We start from the raw sequence: 15,746 nt of genomic DNA, 5'->3' as shown, positions 1-15,746 counted from the left end.
CAATGTCCAACAATAATGATTTTTTTGGTATCCCATGTTGAGCTACCCATGTGAATTGGTCCACTCTTGCATATGAAAGTGGCCTTAGCGTGTAGACAAATGTGTTTGAAAATATGCAAATACATTGATCATGTTTACTGTGTGGTCTTTGCAAAATTGTTCTAGTAGCAGTAAAGTGCCTTTTGGGAGTGGATGACCTAATCGTTGATTTAAAAGATACAGACTATACAAATGGATATGCGAAGTAACACTGTCATCATGTTTTGCAGTGCAGTCTCTTTCATACAGTAAAGTAAGCGAGATATCCATTTTCATTTGCACAACAGAAGGAAAACCTGAAAGTGGTAAAAGGAGCAGGGGGGGACAGGGAGCCAGAGGAGAGAAAGTAAAAATCAAATCTCAGCAAACAGGAGCTGGTAAAGGGTGTTTCAATGAGATTTCAGTGATTAGTTTGCAGTCCCTCAATAACAATCAAGCCTCATCTGGCCCTAATAGGTTATCTGAGTTGTTGGGTCTGCAGTGTCAGGGGCCTCGCATGGAACAGGCACCTCAGGTGTCACCTTCTTTTTTCATTTCTAGCTCTCTGCCTGAGCCCTGAGGTAGGATTCAAAGGGTGGCCAAATTCCTTTGTGACAGGATCTGATGTGCATCAGTTTCCAATGAATGGTAAGCTGCTCTTGACAGTATGCCACATCTCGCAGCCAGGAACCTGTCTGTGGAGTAGAGTGTTGGCCCCAATGGACCACAATGCGATGTTTGACAAGCAACTGGAATAAGACTGTTAGTTGCGCATATCTGTGGCATATCCCAGTAGTTCCATAAGCAGTGATCAGTCAATTGCAACTTCAGTGATCAATTAAAGTAAATACTTTGCACCAAAAATCTTGCACGCCAGAACAGAACCACGCAAGGTTGAGAAAGTCCTCGCTAGGCACAGCCTAGAGCATGCAGTGCACATCATCTGTTAGTCTCATTCTATGCATCCTCTCCTGGGTGCAGTATAGTCTGTGTAGAGATTTTAAAGGGGTTGGGCACTGGTCGAGTGACCTGTGTGCCCGTTTGACAATAAACAGGTTGGAGAGTGCGACTCCAAACAATATACAAAGTATTGTCTCTACATAGTCTTTCATTTGGTTCATCTCTGTTGACTTCAGTACCCTCAGGATTTGAATATTGTTCCTCCTCGAGTGTGGCCAAATCTTCATTTTTGTTGCTGATGATGTCTAGGACTTTATTCCTTTTGGAGTAGTTCCTCGATGGAGGTAGACTAGCCATCTTCCATGTCCAACGTGCGGCACCCCAGATGATCAAGTCTATTGTTGTGTTTATCAACTTTCCCCTTCAGGAGATTGAATCTGTCCGTCAACTGATCAGATGTTGTGTTGATCCCTGTCAGACTATGTTTAAGTTCCAGAAACATCGTGTGAATATCTAGGTTCCGTAGGGCATCGCTGTCTGTCCCAGATCCCATCTGGTGGTTGTTAGATATAGGGGCTGATTCTAAGTTTGGCAGGTGGCGGGAGCCGCCCGCCAAGCGGGAACCGCCAGAAGACCGTACCGCGGTCAAAAGACCGCAGCGGTCATTCTGAGTTTCCCGCTGGGCTGGCGGGCGACCACCAGAAGGCCGCCCGCCCGCCCAGCGGGAAACCCCCTTTCACGAGGATGCCGGCTCCGAATGGAGCCGGCGGAGTGGAAGGGGTGCGACGGGTGCAGTTGCACCCGTCGCGATTTTCAGTGTCTGCCAGTGGGGGTTTACTGAGCACAGTTAGGAAGTGGGCCCCAGGTATCCTATGGGGCCTATAACGGCTCGTAACTCCTCTGAAGCTCGACTTTCCATGCGGCCAGCAGTAGAATTGCACCCAAGCTAAGGCTAAGATGAAGATAAAGAAACCCGGAGACCCCACCAGGCCACAGCATCTTAATAGTTCAGGCTCACCCACTGGGCCCTTTGCGCATATCCCTATACGACTGCAACCTCAACAGGAATCCCAGCCCTACTCCGACTTGGATTTCACAAGTCCAGGCCGGCCTCTTTATGGAGGCTTCTGCGCTGGACTAGGTCCACATTGCTTGCTGTACGTTCTTAACGGCAGGGAAATCTAACAGCAAACTCTCCACCGGAGGTCGGGCCAGCTCAGCCATAAAGACACGCTGATCATGCGCAGCCAACCCCAGAAGCTCACTGTTGTAGCGTGGTCTGCAGCATCTGCACTTTAGTTGCCCTACTCTTGAGGAACTGCATGTATCGATATCCCAAGGAGGAGACCTAAAGGGCTCAGAGAAGTCTCCCTGATAAGTGCCCGCAAGGCATGCCACCTCGCCTTTCAGCCCTCCGTAGGCGGTCAATCGCACAGTGTTGTAGCTGCACCTCTGCAGTGACTTTTTGAAAAGGTTAGTGCTTTATTGGTGCATGAGCACAGCACTAGTGAGTGCATTCACCTGCTGGCATTGATGGCCAACTACGAACAGGATAAAGGTCAGATTAATATCGCTGATAAGCAGAGCCTCACAGCTTATGGCCGGGCTTGCCCACGCCCCAGAGGAAGTTTAAACAAGCATTTGCTATACAATAAGTCTTGCGTTTGCTTGAGTTAGAGCTATTGGCGTTGTAAATGCATAACTGGACATTTCTTGCTACATAATTTGGTCATCACTAACGTCCGACACAACAGAATTACCAAAACTCCAAAAGGAACTCAACACTTCAATGAGCTCAGCAATATAGTTTGGTCATCAGGTCATAGATGTACAGAAAAAATGGCAGCAAACTGCGTGAAATATGTACAACAGGCAGTTATTAACAGTACAAAGCAGTCATTTATATTGTGCGAGCTACAGGAGTAGATACAGACATCAAAAGAGACCAAGCATGCATATCCTTAGTTACCATAAGTTAAAGTCACAAAATCCCTCCACTAGTTAAGTAGACAACAAAAAGTGATGTAGACATTTTTTTTGTTTTAAGTTATTTGGTAGCCTACTGCTAGTTAGTGAAGAGGTATTGTTGACACACAGATTAATTAAGAGGCAGTCACGAAATCACACAACTTTTACATGCCAACAACACAAAGTAAAAGATGATTTTATGCAAGCCTTGGCAAAGTCAACTAGTCTTATCTTTTGGTTTTGCTACAGCTGATTTATTGGCTTTGCCATTTTTTCCCTAATGAAGGTAATTATTGAAAAACAGACCATAAAAAGTGTTTTGCCATGCTCAACGGTAAAAAAGGTACCATGATGAAAGGGCGTGCATGAATCATTGCGCATTTGTCATGATGGTATGGCAACCACTGCAGCACATGTGTTATCACACATATGTCTTTTTTTTTTAATTTATTGTTTCAAGATTACGGGCTTTGGTATATTGGGAAAAAAAGAGAAAGGCCAAGTAAGGACAGAGGAAGTAATGGAATATCTTACGGGAGGGATCACCAACAGGGAGCAAGTAAACACGTGCACTTACTCCCATGCGGTGCTAAAAGAAAAAGAAACAAGTAGCTGTTTATTAAAAAAGTAGAATAATATGTAACATGAAGCATGGCACCGTGCCGCATGGAGAAAGGATCAAGGCTGGGATTAAAGACAAAACTGAAATCAGACAGGAGGAGGGGCCATCACACGCTATAACACGAGGAAGCATGAAAACGTGAACGTATGGTGATGGCCAACAAATATATTCTCTTAGTGAAATCGCCTGGGAGGGAACTAAGCACACAAAGGGGGGACGTCCAGAAAAATGCACCAATAAAAAGGATGCTTTTAAGACAAACACAAAAAAATGAACAAATGACAAGAGTGGGTGTGGTTAAAGCCCATAGACTGAATACAACATGTCTTGCAGACAATGCTCCACGCTGCCTAGGCTTGACCTAAAAAGCAATGGAGGAAGTCTATTAAGCAAAAGTTCCTCTCTGTATGTATATTCTGTATGAGTATTTGAAAAAACAACAGTCTGACCAGCAGCTAAAACTGTCTCAAAGATCAGATCTAAAAAAACTATTATTATACCCAGCAATGAACGCTTCATGCACTGCTGATTCAGCCATTCACAAACAGAGTGCTTAGGCTATACTCAGGTGCATCTCTCATTCTTCAGCTGTATGCCCTTACAAACTCACAGAAATCATATTCCATTTTAAAGGTGGGCACTGGGCATGCCCTCGTAGATTCTACCTGCCCACCTTCCCACTTTCCTTAACAAAACGCTCCCCAGGGGATAAGAAAATAAACCCTAAGCACTTAATTTATATTTTAGCCTTTCTTGATCACAGTGTCCCCAGTTCCCTCTAACTGAGAGATTTAAAAAAAATATTTTCTATTAGGGATTACCAAACAGTACAGTAACAGTTTCCAAATATGTATTTAAGAAATGTAAAAATCTGAAAGATAAAGAACAGGATGCATCTCCAGCTCTTGAGGAGAAGGTGAACTTTACGTGTGTAGCATAAAAATCTGCAAATCTATAATTGATAACGTAAATTACTGGCTGGATGGGCCAAGAATTCCTGCCTGAGGTGAACTTTGTGAGGTTAACAATAAGAAATATGTAAAGGAAAAACAAGGTAGATAAACTTAACATTCAAACTATTGTCTCTCAACAGAGGGGACAAGATGTAGTTGGTGACGCTGGTCTGAGCATTTATTAGAAAGAAGGAACTCTCAGGCCCTCGGGTGAGATCTGGGGAGAGATGATTGCGGAGTACAAAGGAAAATATTGTCAGGAATCTGCACAAGAGGGATTTGGGAAATAAAACTTCCCCGTTCAGGGGGGCCAGCCCTCGTAGGATTCAGGGCAGTAGGGTGTCATCTCAGGGCTCTTCTTCCAGATTTGTCTAGGTGTTGTCTCATTCCTTGGCAATTGGGTGCTTACGGAGACCCATTGCATCTTCCCTATGCTGGGCTTTACTCTCCATTTGGCCAGGGCTCAGATAAAGGAGGAATGGTTGCTTTCCATCGAGTAGTGATTGCTCCTTTGGCTAGAGGGAGACCAGGGGCCAGATGTACAGCGGGAATGGCTTGTGATTACCAAATAGTGAATTTGTGTGATTTTGTAGTCACAAACACCCATGTACAAATGTGTGTTTCACACATTGGGCAAGTCTCTTTGGGCTGCATATAGACCTACTTCATGAATAGTAATGAGGGAGGTCTTACTTTGCGACCCATTGAGAATTGCTAAAATCACAGGGATGGTGGCCTGTTGGGATCAGTAGACCACCATGTCTGTGATTGCTTTTAAATAAAGCAATCTTATATTTTTAAATGCAGCCTGTTTTCCTTAAAGGAACATGAGATGCATTTTAAAAAGAAAAATGAAAAGTTTTCTTTTCAATTTTTATGAGTAGGCAGTGGTCTGTGGGATCACTCCCTGCACCTAAAAATGTTTTTAGAAACAATCAAAAACGGGTACTACTAACTTGAAGTTTGCAAATGGGTTACTCCTAACTTGAAGTTGGTGATAAAATGTGAATGTTTTGTGACTGCATTTCAGTCACAAAACTGTCACACATACCCCTGTGATTCATTATTAGGGAGGGACGCAATAAACACTCCCCTCCCTAATACCAAATTGCAAACCCAATTTGCGATTCGGTAATAGGCTGTAATAAGTTAATGCATAGCAAATAGGGCTTTGTACATGTAAAAAAGCAATTTTCTGGTCGCAAACAGCCTGATTCTATGAATCGGGCTATTTGCAAGGCTAAAAATCCTTTGTACATCAGGGCCCTAGATCCAAAAGGAGGGATGCTGCTCAGCTGTGTTTAGGTTGTTTGAATATCCCCAGTGCCATGCTTCCCACAATGTCAGTATGGGCAGGCCCACTCAGGATGCAAGTTCTTAAAGAGTTTCCTCCCAGAAGGTGGATAAAAGAGGACAACTCCATAACATACGGTGTAACTCTGCAGGTGAAACTGAGTGATGTTGACAGGAGACAAAAGCACCCACGAAAATTGTATTACTCTTAATTGTGGAGAAACATGCTCTGTGAAGGCTAAAAAATTGATAAACTGAAACGTGGAATTTGAAGACACAAGGGATATGCAAGCACTTTAATCCACTCCTTATAGTGAAATTATCTTCCAGTTGTTACCTCCCAATTGCCTCCTAACTGTTGAAGGGGGGTGATTAGTTTGGTTGTTGTGCTTTATACGTCCAACTGACACATCATCTACCTGTTCCCATCATATAAAGTGTGTGTGTAGGGAGGTGAGTGTTGGGTTCTGAGTCCTTGATTAACCATTTTGTCCTAAGAACATGCGCTATCGCCCCATAGGTCAGAAATTGCCCCTCATGTAGAGTCTTCTACTCTCTAAGCAATTGGAATGACTGGAGCTGTCCATTTCGGAATAAGTTGCCCGGGGTGTCTAGTTCAACTTCCTGAGTTTCATGTTCCTGACATCAGAAAAGGAAGACTGTCAAGTAAGGCCCAATAGCGGTATGCTTGGGGAATATGGGGCTTGTTGTTTCAAAAGTGTGCTATCACCACCAGTTGGGAGGAAGTGCAGGGAAGGTTTTATCCCAGGAGTGACAAGTGGTAGAGTCCAGGTAGAGGGCCACCCACACCAGTTTCCTCAATAGCTATCCTCGTTAACCAATGGGACAGCCACGGAAACTGGGCTGCTAAAAAATAGGCCTAAAAATTCAGGATATTCAATCCTCCCTGATCAAATGTTAGCTGCATCTTAGCGAGTGGCCTGTGGCCCTTACCAAATCCTGCAATAGGATATCAAAGTCACTAAAAAAACAGCTAGCAGACACACTGGGACATTGACAAAGTAATAGAAGAGTCAAGGGACCATAATCAGGGAAGGCTGGCGTTGAGGCATGAGATGGGCATCACCCTGTTACCCTCGTGGAGTAACAAAAGGGTGAGAAGAAACATGGAGCAGATAGCAATAACTTGTGCTTGCTGCTCGGTGACAAAGATATGTAAGTCTATGTTTTTTGAAGGGGTGGGGGAAGGATGGCTCTTGGTCCTGCGCATCCTGTGGCTGGGTTTTCCTTTCCCTGGAGGCATAGATCAGGGCAGTGAGGACACACTGGTGAGTGCTGTGTGTGTGTTACTGCCAAGAACAGACTTTTACTTTGGACTCTAGTCACATGGCCCAGGGAGGAGTAGTAAGACCCCCATTAATCTTAATGGCTAGGGGCAGGGCAGGCCGTCTGAGACAATGTAGGAGTGGGAGTGTCAGTGGCATCTTCGTCTTCCATGAGTTCTCCTCTGTATTGTATACATTGATGCTTAGTTGTTGAAAAGTAGTACTTTACCATCTAACTGTAGCCCCATCCAGGGAACATAGCGGGGGAGCATTGGGGCAAAGTGGGTACAGGCAAGGTTTACCTTTATTAACCAGAAGGCCAGAGGCTGCACCAAAACTGTCAAGGATCTCTGTAATAGTAGTCATCATGGTTCGGGAATCCTGTCAATAACAGAGGATGTCATCAGAATAAAAAGTGACCGCATGTTCACCCTCAAATGGGGGATGCAACTGCTGGGCCCCTCCCGGTGAGGACAGGCTGCCAGTGGCTCTATTGTAAATGCAAAGAGAAGTAGAGACAGGGGGCATCCCTGCCTGGTGCTATTATTAACCAATATAATCCTAACAACGGAATCCTCATAGAGCACTGTGCTGGAAGTCATCGGTTTATAAAATGTCCTGTCCTCCCTGCTGCAGGGAAAAAGAGGGAGAGTTAACACGTCTAACTTGCTTTACACTAATTTATTCCATTTATAAAGCTGTTACAAACCAGACAAGTAAAATATATACTTGATCATTACCTTGCAAATCAAATTCGACCATGGCATTTTTGCCCTTGGCAATGGGGCATTTTGCGTTCATCTATCACATTGTCTCTAAAATGCTTGTTATCTTGTCAGTACTCACCAGGAACTTGGAAAGAATATTTTAAGCGCACCACATTTAAACATTTTTGCACTTCACTTGTTCTTTTAAAATGTCACTCCTCCTTGCATTCAGTTCTCGCATTCTGACATTTTCACACACGTAAAAACCCTTGCCGAAAAACACTCTGCTCTATTCAGCTCATACCATTAGTATCAGTCCATACCATTGTCGGATGTGTACTATGCAAAACAGTATGAGGGAACATCATTTATCACAACATCCTGCTGTGAGCTCTCTTTGTACGCATAGTAATCCGCGCACCTCCTCAAACGGGGCCTGGAGCAGCTCAGAGACTACTGTACCGCCGGTGAGATACCTGCTTCCATACCCTCCTCTCTCCTGTCTCCCACGTGCGAGCCAGGACTTCTGCCCAGTGCTTAATTTGTAAATAAAGAGGTGCTGGTGCCCAAAGCACTACTCTTAAACACACGGCTGCTGCAATTAAATGTGTGAACACGGAATACTGAGACAGCCTAATCCTTACGCCATCTGGTGCCACTTCAATCCTTATAAAGCCACTCCCTGCCCCTTCAGCTCACTCTTGCAGCTGTTTTCTCCCTTTGTGACACTTTTTCGTTTGTCCCTTCCTCCTTCTTTCCCATTTGTGTCTTTTGCTCGCAGCAAATGCTTGAGGCAGAAGAGCAAGCCCGGCCCTCAAAAATAAGTGCAGGTGCTCAGCACCGGAAACAACAAGCACAAATTAAGCACTGCTTCCCCTGCTGTTGGGAACAGGTTCTGCCAGGCCCTTCCCTCTGGCTCCAGGCTCCTGGATAAACATTGCTGAATGTGGGATGTGGCATGCCACCTCACCCTCCATAAATCTTCCGTTTCCAGAAGTCACTGTTACCACTGCAGCCTACAATAAACTGGAAATTAAATGAGGAGGCAAATCACAGCAAACAGACAGTAAAAGGAATAGAGCTGAAATATAAAAAATATAAGATTCAAGGAGGGTGTTACAAACATTTCGAAAGGTAGCCCAACGTCATGGAGAAGAATGGATACTATAGGGCACTGCTGTTCAGTTGAAAACAAAAAGAAGACCCAGCGGGCCCACATGTGTCTCTCCTGGACCTACATGTGGCTCTCCTGGACATATGATGGGGAATTTGAGGTATATTGCAGGAAGGGGTTTACAGTAGCGACCGAAATGCATGAAAAATTGTATGAGAACTGTGACACCGCATGCAATATGGGCGGGTGAAATGTGTGGCTAAAAAAACAAAATATTCTGTACTTTTTTTGATCTTTCACTGTCAGGCAGCTACATATAAAAAAATGTGCAAGGTTAAATAAAAAGTACATTTAAAAAATGCACATTATCTCTATTATTTAATGCACTGCAGAGGTCTGTGTGTAACCAGAGACCCACAGAATGAAATTTTGGTTGGTGCAGTGGAGAATAGTTCCTTGTGTATTTTTAGTGCTCGGAGGTCACAGCCTGTGACAGAAGCACTGTGAATATGTAAAAAATATTTTAAACTTGCATTACACACAGTATAAGATAGTTTTTTACAAAATGCGCATGAGGGTTTAAAATAAAATTGTGCTATTAAAATACAGATTTTAGTAATACCCAGACATAGGTTTGCATTTGTTTTACATAATTGTCCCTTAAACATATTGTCCCAGTGCTAAGAGTTACAACTTCACAGCTCAGTTGTTAACTCTTTGCACAACCACTCAAAAAGAATAAATCTTTGTCATCACAAAGCTTTGAGCGATTGTTTTGATCAAACAAATCCAGAACCACCTCCCAAGCATCCTCTGGATTTGCATATTACCCTTTACGCTTGCAGAATTACCTTGTGCACATTTGCAGTTTTTCCAGGCAAGCAGGTACCCTCACAGGAAGGCTTGTTTAGCTGTCTGCCCGGCTTCGGTTTCACAGCACAGGAGACTCACTGAATAACATTTCAGCTGAAGAATTTCAACTGTCGGATTTGATTGTTCCAAGACGGATGTCTTTAAAAAAAAAAAAAAGTAGGGGAAGGATTTTTTTATGAATTTAAAAAGTATGGGCACATCGTGTCCCTCCGATCCCACCCACTTCAAACCCTCCCACGCATGACTTGCTGCAGCGGTAAGACAACATCTTTTGTCTCTAGAATCAAAAAGATGGGATTCAATGTAATCTCCATGAGGGACTGAACTGCAGCTTTCCTCCATTTTCAGTCTTAATATTATTTCTTCTAAGTACAGCAGGCCACATCAGAACATTGTTAAGAATGCAGACAGAGCTTGCCTGTTGGCAATTGACTTTTCTTCTCTGTCCATCTGCCTCCTGCATTATGGACAAAGCTTCAAGATGGACACACACCTTACTTCTCTCTCAGTATGTACCATCACCTATGCACTGCTTTATAGCAATAGAAGACCTCAACATTGTAGCATCCTCCCCAGCTTGGGTACCTACCACTGACTACACCATACACATCTTTATTCTTTAGTGCATAACTGTGAATTCAACATTCTAAACCTGCATTCACTTCACTACACTCTGAAATGTTTGTCATCACTCTGTGGAGTCTTTCAGGATCCAAAAAATGTCCATCATACATGCTCACAAGACACATATCTCCCTCTGTTAAATAAAATAAATCAGTTTTTAGAAATTCTCTAATGAGTCTTATTGGCAATTTGATGACTTGCCCAGATTGTGTCTTTGGAAACTGGGAATCAGTAGTCAGAGAGTCCATGATCTGCTTCGGTGATGTAGGAGCAAATGAACTCTGGGTTTCTCCAAGTGTTCTCTCTGAGCCAGCCTCTACATTGGCACTGAACCACATGTTTGAAGTGCGAGGACATTTAGCACTCACAATGTGCCCTCTGAAACAGCTCAGTGTCAAAAGAAGCATCAGATTCACGTTGATCCCCTTAGATGAAGATAATGCTCTTTGCATGTCACCGTTTGTCAACATAGGCCTTAATTTTCTGTTTGTGACTCTAGTCTGTTGCACATGTCTCTGTAACAGTTTTTGATCTGGTGTTGGTTCACTGAGGCAACTTAGTTGTTTTGGCTCTCCTGTTTTGGCTCTCCTGAACCTCAACGTTGCAGGGCTTTCAGCTGTGGTCGAGTGAAGAATCAAACAGTAAGCTTGCAAAGTGGAATTCAAGGCATTCTTGAGGTAGACTTTCTCTAGCATAGCGTGATGAACACCGTTCTTTAGTGTACACATGGAGCATTCAATGAGGCCTTTAGACTGATGCTTCACCTTAGGCAGAGCGAGGAAGTCTCTGAATTGTCTGCTTTTAAATAGTGAGCCATTATCACTTTTCGAAAATCCTAGATGCCATCTAATCTTTCAATGACTCTTTCCTGAGTGATAGGTGGGAGATCTTCAACTAATGGAAAGCTAGAGTATTCTTCCACATTCACTATCAAATGGATGTCCAATATCAAGTGGACAGAAAATGTCAATTGCAATTCTTTCCCAGGCATACTTTGGTAACTCTGACATGTTCCATGTTGAGTAGTTTTCCATGACTGGTAGTTACATAGGTGACAGATTTTCAATTCTTGTTCAAATTGTTCATCCAGATAAGGAAACAAGACTCTATCTATGAGTGCTAGTTTAGTGGCAACAATTGCACAATGTCCTTACTGGGCCACTTCAATCACTTCCTGTCACAGACTCTCCAGAATGAGAAAAATATTGAACCTCTCAAGATAATTCCTTCTTGCATCACAGCTTGTTTGTCTTTTTGTATTTCTGACACTCAATGTTACAGTGAGAGGTCAAGTATGTTGATTCCATGACTGGTGGGCAATAATGTTTTTAAATTTGCATATCACTTTCTTGACTCACAGTAGTGACTATTTGTTCCAACGAAATGGAAGCTGGTGGATTTGATTTCACAGTGAAGTTTATGTAGGCTTCAGCAGTCTTAGATGGGGTACCTTGACATTGTATAGGCAGCCCTGGGAAGTAGTCAGCAGGGTTTTGATCCTTCCCTGGACGATGCACAATTGTGTAGTTGTACTCTTGCAATCATAGACCCCATTTGTGGAGGAATCTTGGGGCTTTGATTGCCAAAGATAGTCAGCAGTGCTTGATGATCTGTCACAAGTGTGAAAAGTTTTCCTTAAGGGAACATATGGAAATGTTCACAAGCACACATCACTGCTCAAATTTATTTTTCAGGTTGAGAGTATAAACGTTCAGTCTATGACAAACTTTGATTGCATAGGGCACAATATATCTTCAAGCATTTGGCTGTCCTCTGTGTTGTGCAAGGATAGCGCCTAACCCAACAGGGCTAGCGCCAACAACAAATTCAGTATGTAACTTTGAATCAAATAGCTTGTTGAATTCTTTCAAAATTTTGCTCACATTCATGTGACCAGTGAAATGAATTAGTCAACTCTCTCAATGGAGGACGCACAGTGGCAAAGTCTTGTGTATATCTAGAGCAGTAGCTGTCCATGCGAAGGAATCAACGTAACATGGAAGCATCTTGTGGGGGACTGATAGTTGACAACGCTCTTACCTTAGCTGGATCAGGTGTCATGCCACCTTCAGAAAAGATATGACCAAAAAACTTCAACTCTTTCTTGATGAATTCAGATTTCTCAGTGTTAAGCAACAGACCTGCATCAACAAGTAAACAACACACTTGCCTTAAAGCTTTGTCATGTTCTTTTTGTGCAGCTCTGAAAACCAATATGTTATTGCTATAGTTGAAAGTTGAAAGTCTCAGCAACTGATGAAACACCAAAACTTAGGCCCAGATTTAAGAGGGCCTAGCGCCATTCCAAAGCCACATTAATGTAATTTTTTTACACTAATGTGGCATTGGAGGGCCAAAAAACCCACACCATATTTACAAAGTGGCGCAATGCTTGCATAGCGCCACTTTGTAACCCCTTGCGCCACATTAGGCCTGCACCAGGCATAATGTATAGAAGGGTGGTGTTCCAGCGATAGGGGGGCCGAAAAAATGAAGCAAAGGTGTCATTTTAATCGGCATTTTTTTAACGCCTGCTAAGAACAGGTGTTAAAAAGAGGCTCCCACTGTGTTCAATGGGCCTCTGGGCGCTTTGGAGGATTAGCGCCATAATTTTTTACACTAATCCTGCAAAGCGCCGGACTAGCGTACAAAATTATGATCCTAGTCCCCCTGACTACCACCAATGGGCGCTGTATTTTAAATACAGTGCACACATGGAAGCATTAGGGGGGGCATTAGGGGGCGCAAGACAAGTGGCGCTGCACTAGGTGCACTGCCACTTTTCATAAATCTGCCCCGCAGTCTTTGTATTTGAATACACCAACGTGTGTAGAAAAGGTTATAATGTACCCGCAATTCTCCTTGAGTTCTAACTGATGATATATTTTGTTCAAGGCAATGTGAAAGAAGACTACTGCGCTGTTCAGTTGTGTTATCATGTCAGCAATATGCAGACTTAGATGTTGTTCTCTTTCAATAGCATTGTTAGCTTGACACATACCCACGCGTATGCATACAGCTCCTTCATTGTCCTTTTTGAGTACTACAACTATGGGAGAAGCCAAAGGTGTTGGACCAGTATAACGCTCAATGATATCATATGTAAGCAATGGTTCAAGTTCCATTTCAACAGCTTCTTGTAAATGAAATTCTATTCTTCTATGTCGCTGAGCAATAGGACGACCATCATCATTGATATGCAATTGTACTTTCATATTTTAAGTTTCCCTAGCCCATGAAATAAGGAAGCAAACTGACTCAATGTTTTGTTGTTTTAAAGTTCACCGAGATCAGTCCTATTTTAGCAGCTGTGCTGAAAATGCATACACACGCACTTGACGCTGTACCTTGAAGTACATGAATGGGTACTTGCACTCTTGTCTTGTTGTGCTTCATATTTGTTATGAATGAACCTTTACGTTTCAAAGGCATTGATGCAATCCATGTGCACATTTTTGTCTTTGTTGGTGTCAATTGTGGTAATGGAGATAATTCATTGTATTTCACCACAGGCATAATATTTGTCAATGCACCACTGTCAATGGTAAAAGGTATTGCAAACCATTTATTTTGAGTGTAACTTCTGGACAATGTTTGAATGACTTGGATGCTTTTTCATGGCAAATTTTCTTTGACTGGTATTTCCCCTCACATGGAGCGAGTTGAACATGTGCACACCTTTCTGAGGTAAATATCGACATTACAAAATCATCTTCTTCACTTTCACTCAACAGTGGTGCTGACAAGCTTTTTGACATTGATTTAAAAGATCATCGACTTAGTTATGTGTCGATTTGTCTCAAATGATGCTGTTGCTTGGCCTTGTGGCCATGACGAACGTCCCTTCTCTAACATGGAGTTGGCAATTTTGTCTTCATGCAGTGATGCACATACCTTTTCTTTTGTCTTGCAAACCATCACAAAATGGCTCTCTTTGCCACAGGCCTTATATATCTGTCTGAACTGGACATTTACCTTCATGGGGAAACAGCAATCCACATCTGAAACAGAACTTATTTTTCCTTGGAGACATCAACCTTGGTCCTGCAGCTTTGTGCTTCTGCTGAATTTTCATGTTCATTATTGACTCACTTTGCAAACCTCTGGCCTCCATGTCAGCGGCTTGTCAATCAGCACATTCTTCAGCTCTGGCAGCCATGAGAACTCGTTCCAGACTAAGAGTTTCTCTCAGTATTCGTCATTTGAATTAATCTGACAATAATGAATCTACTGAGGCCCCTGATGGAAAAAATAATGAGGAGATTATTTTAATATTGATTGAGCATGAAATGCGGAGCTGTGTATGTGAGACCATTGATAAAGTCATGCAAAAAAAGTCAATTTCATGGGGTGGTTCTGATAATGGGGACAAAGGAGGTAAGAAATGAAGAAAGACAAAACATCCTGAGAAAGGGTGCTAGTAGGAGGTCCTTGCACCTCAAAAGGCAACGGTGCCTGATGCAGCATAAAAAAGAGAGGTGTCCAATGCAAGACACTGGAAATGGGTGCCCTAAGTGACACGCAAGAGATCAACACTCAAGAAATTGAGTTTGTGGAGGATGAATTCCTGAGAGATGATAAGGAAATTGATGACAAGTACATACTTGACCTCTGACAAGAGGATGATGGTGTTGATGACCTACTCAGTGAGGATACTGTTCCTTCTACATCTGAGGAGAACGTTAAGAAACCAATGGGAGAAGAAATTATGTCACCCCACAATATCAAACACCCTAGAAGTACTGAATGGTGGACCTTGAAGCCTGTGGACAATTTTATCAAGAAGTGGATCAGGAATTCACTGGAGAAGGCGGTGAGGAATGTCCTCAAGGCTGAATTCTCTTGACCTGTCCTTCATGATGAAGTATTCCTCACTCCAAACCTAGATCCTTAATTGATTGCATTTCTTTTCAAGATGGTCAGAGACCTTAGGAGGGGACTTGAAACATCCCTCAAATAATGCCAAGATGACTACTTGGTGTTGTTGGATTGCTGGCAAAAATCACTGACATGTCCAGTGGCATACATTAAGGGCTTCCCTTTGGATCTCGACCATCTGGAGGCTGGAGCCAGCGCGCTATAGTTCTTCTGGATAATGCTAATGCAGGACTAAACACCAAGAAATGCAAGGCGATCCTGATGAAAATCCATCCCAATCTTGGAGATTTAGCTTGGCCTGCTTTTCAGAGAGGACCTGGGCAAATCCCTTGGGAAATATGTATCAACCATCATGGCCCTCGACAAAGCTCAGAATAGTATACGCAGAGTCTTCAGTGGAGATGCTTTTGGCAGAGCTGGAAGAAGGGGACTTTCTGCTGGCTGCAATTTCCAACGCTCCCAATTTGTTAACTTCATGCACAGAGACAATGGCAGAGGCTATCAAACTGG

Source organism: Pleurodeles waltl, chromosome 6, assembly GCF_031143425.1.
Source record: "Pleurodeles waltl isolate 20211129_DDA chromosome 6, aPleWal1.hap1.20221129, whole genome shotgun sequence".
In the NCBI taxonomy this organism is placed as follows: Eukaryota; Metazoa; Chordata; class Amphibia; order Caudata; family Salamandridae; genus Pleurodeles; species Pleurodeles waltl.
Note: the sequence above shows the minus strand (reverse complement) of the source record.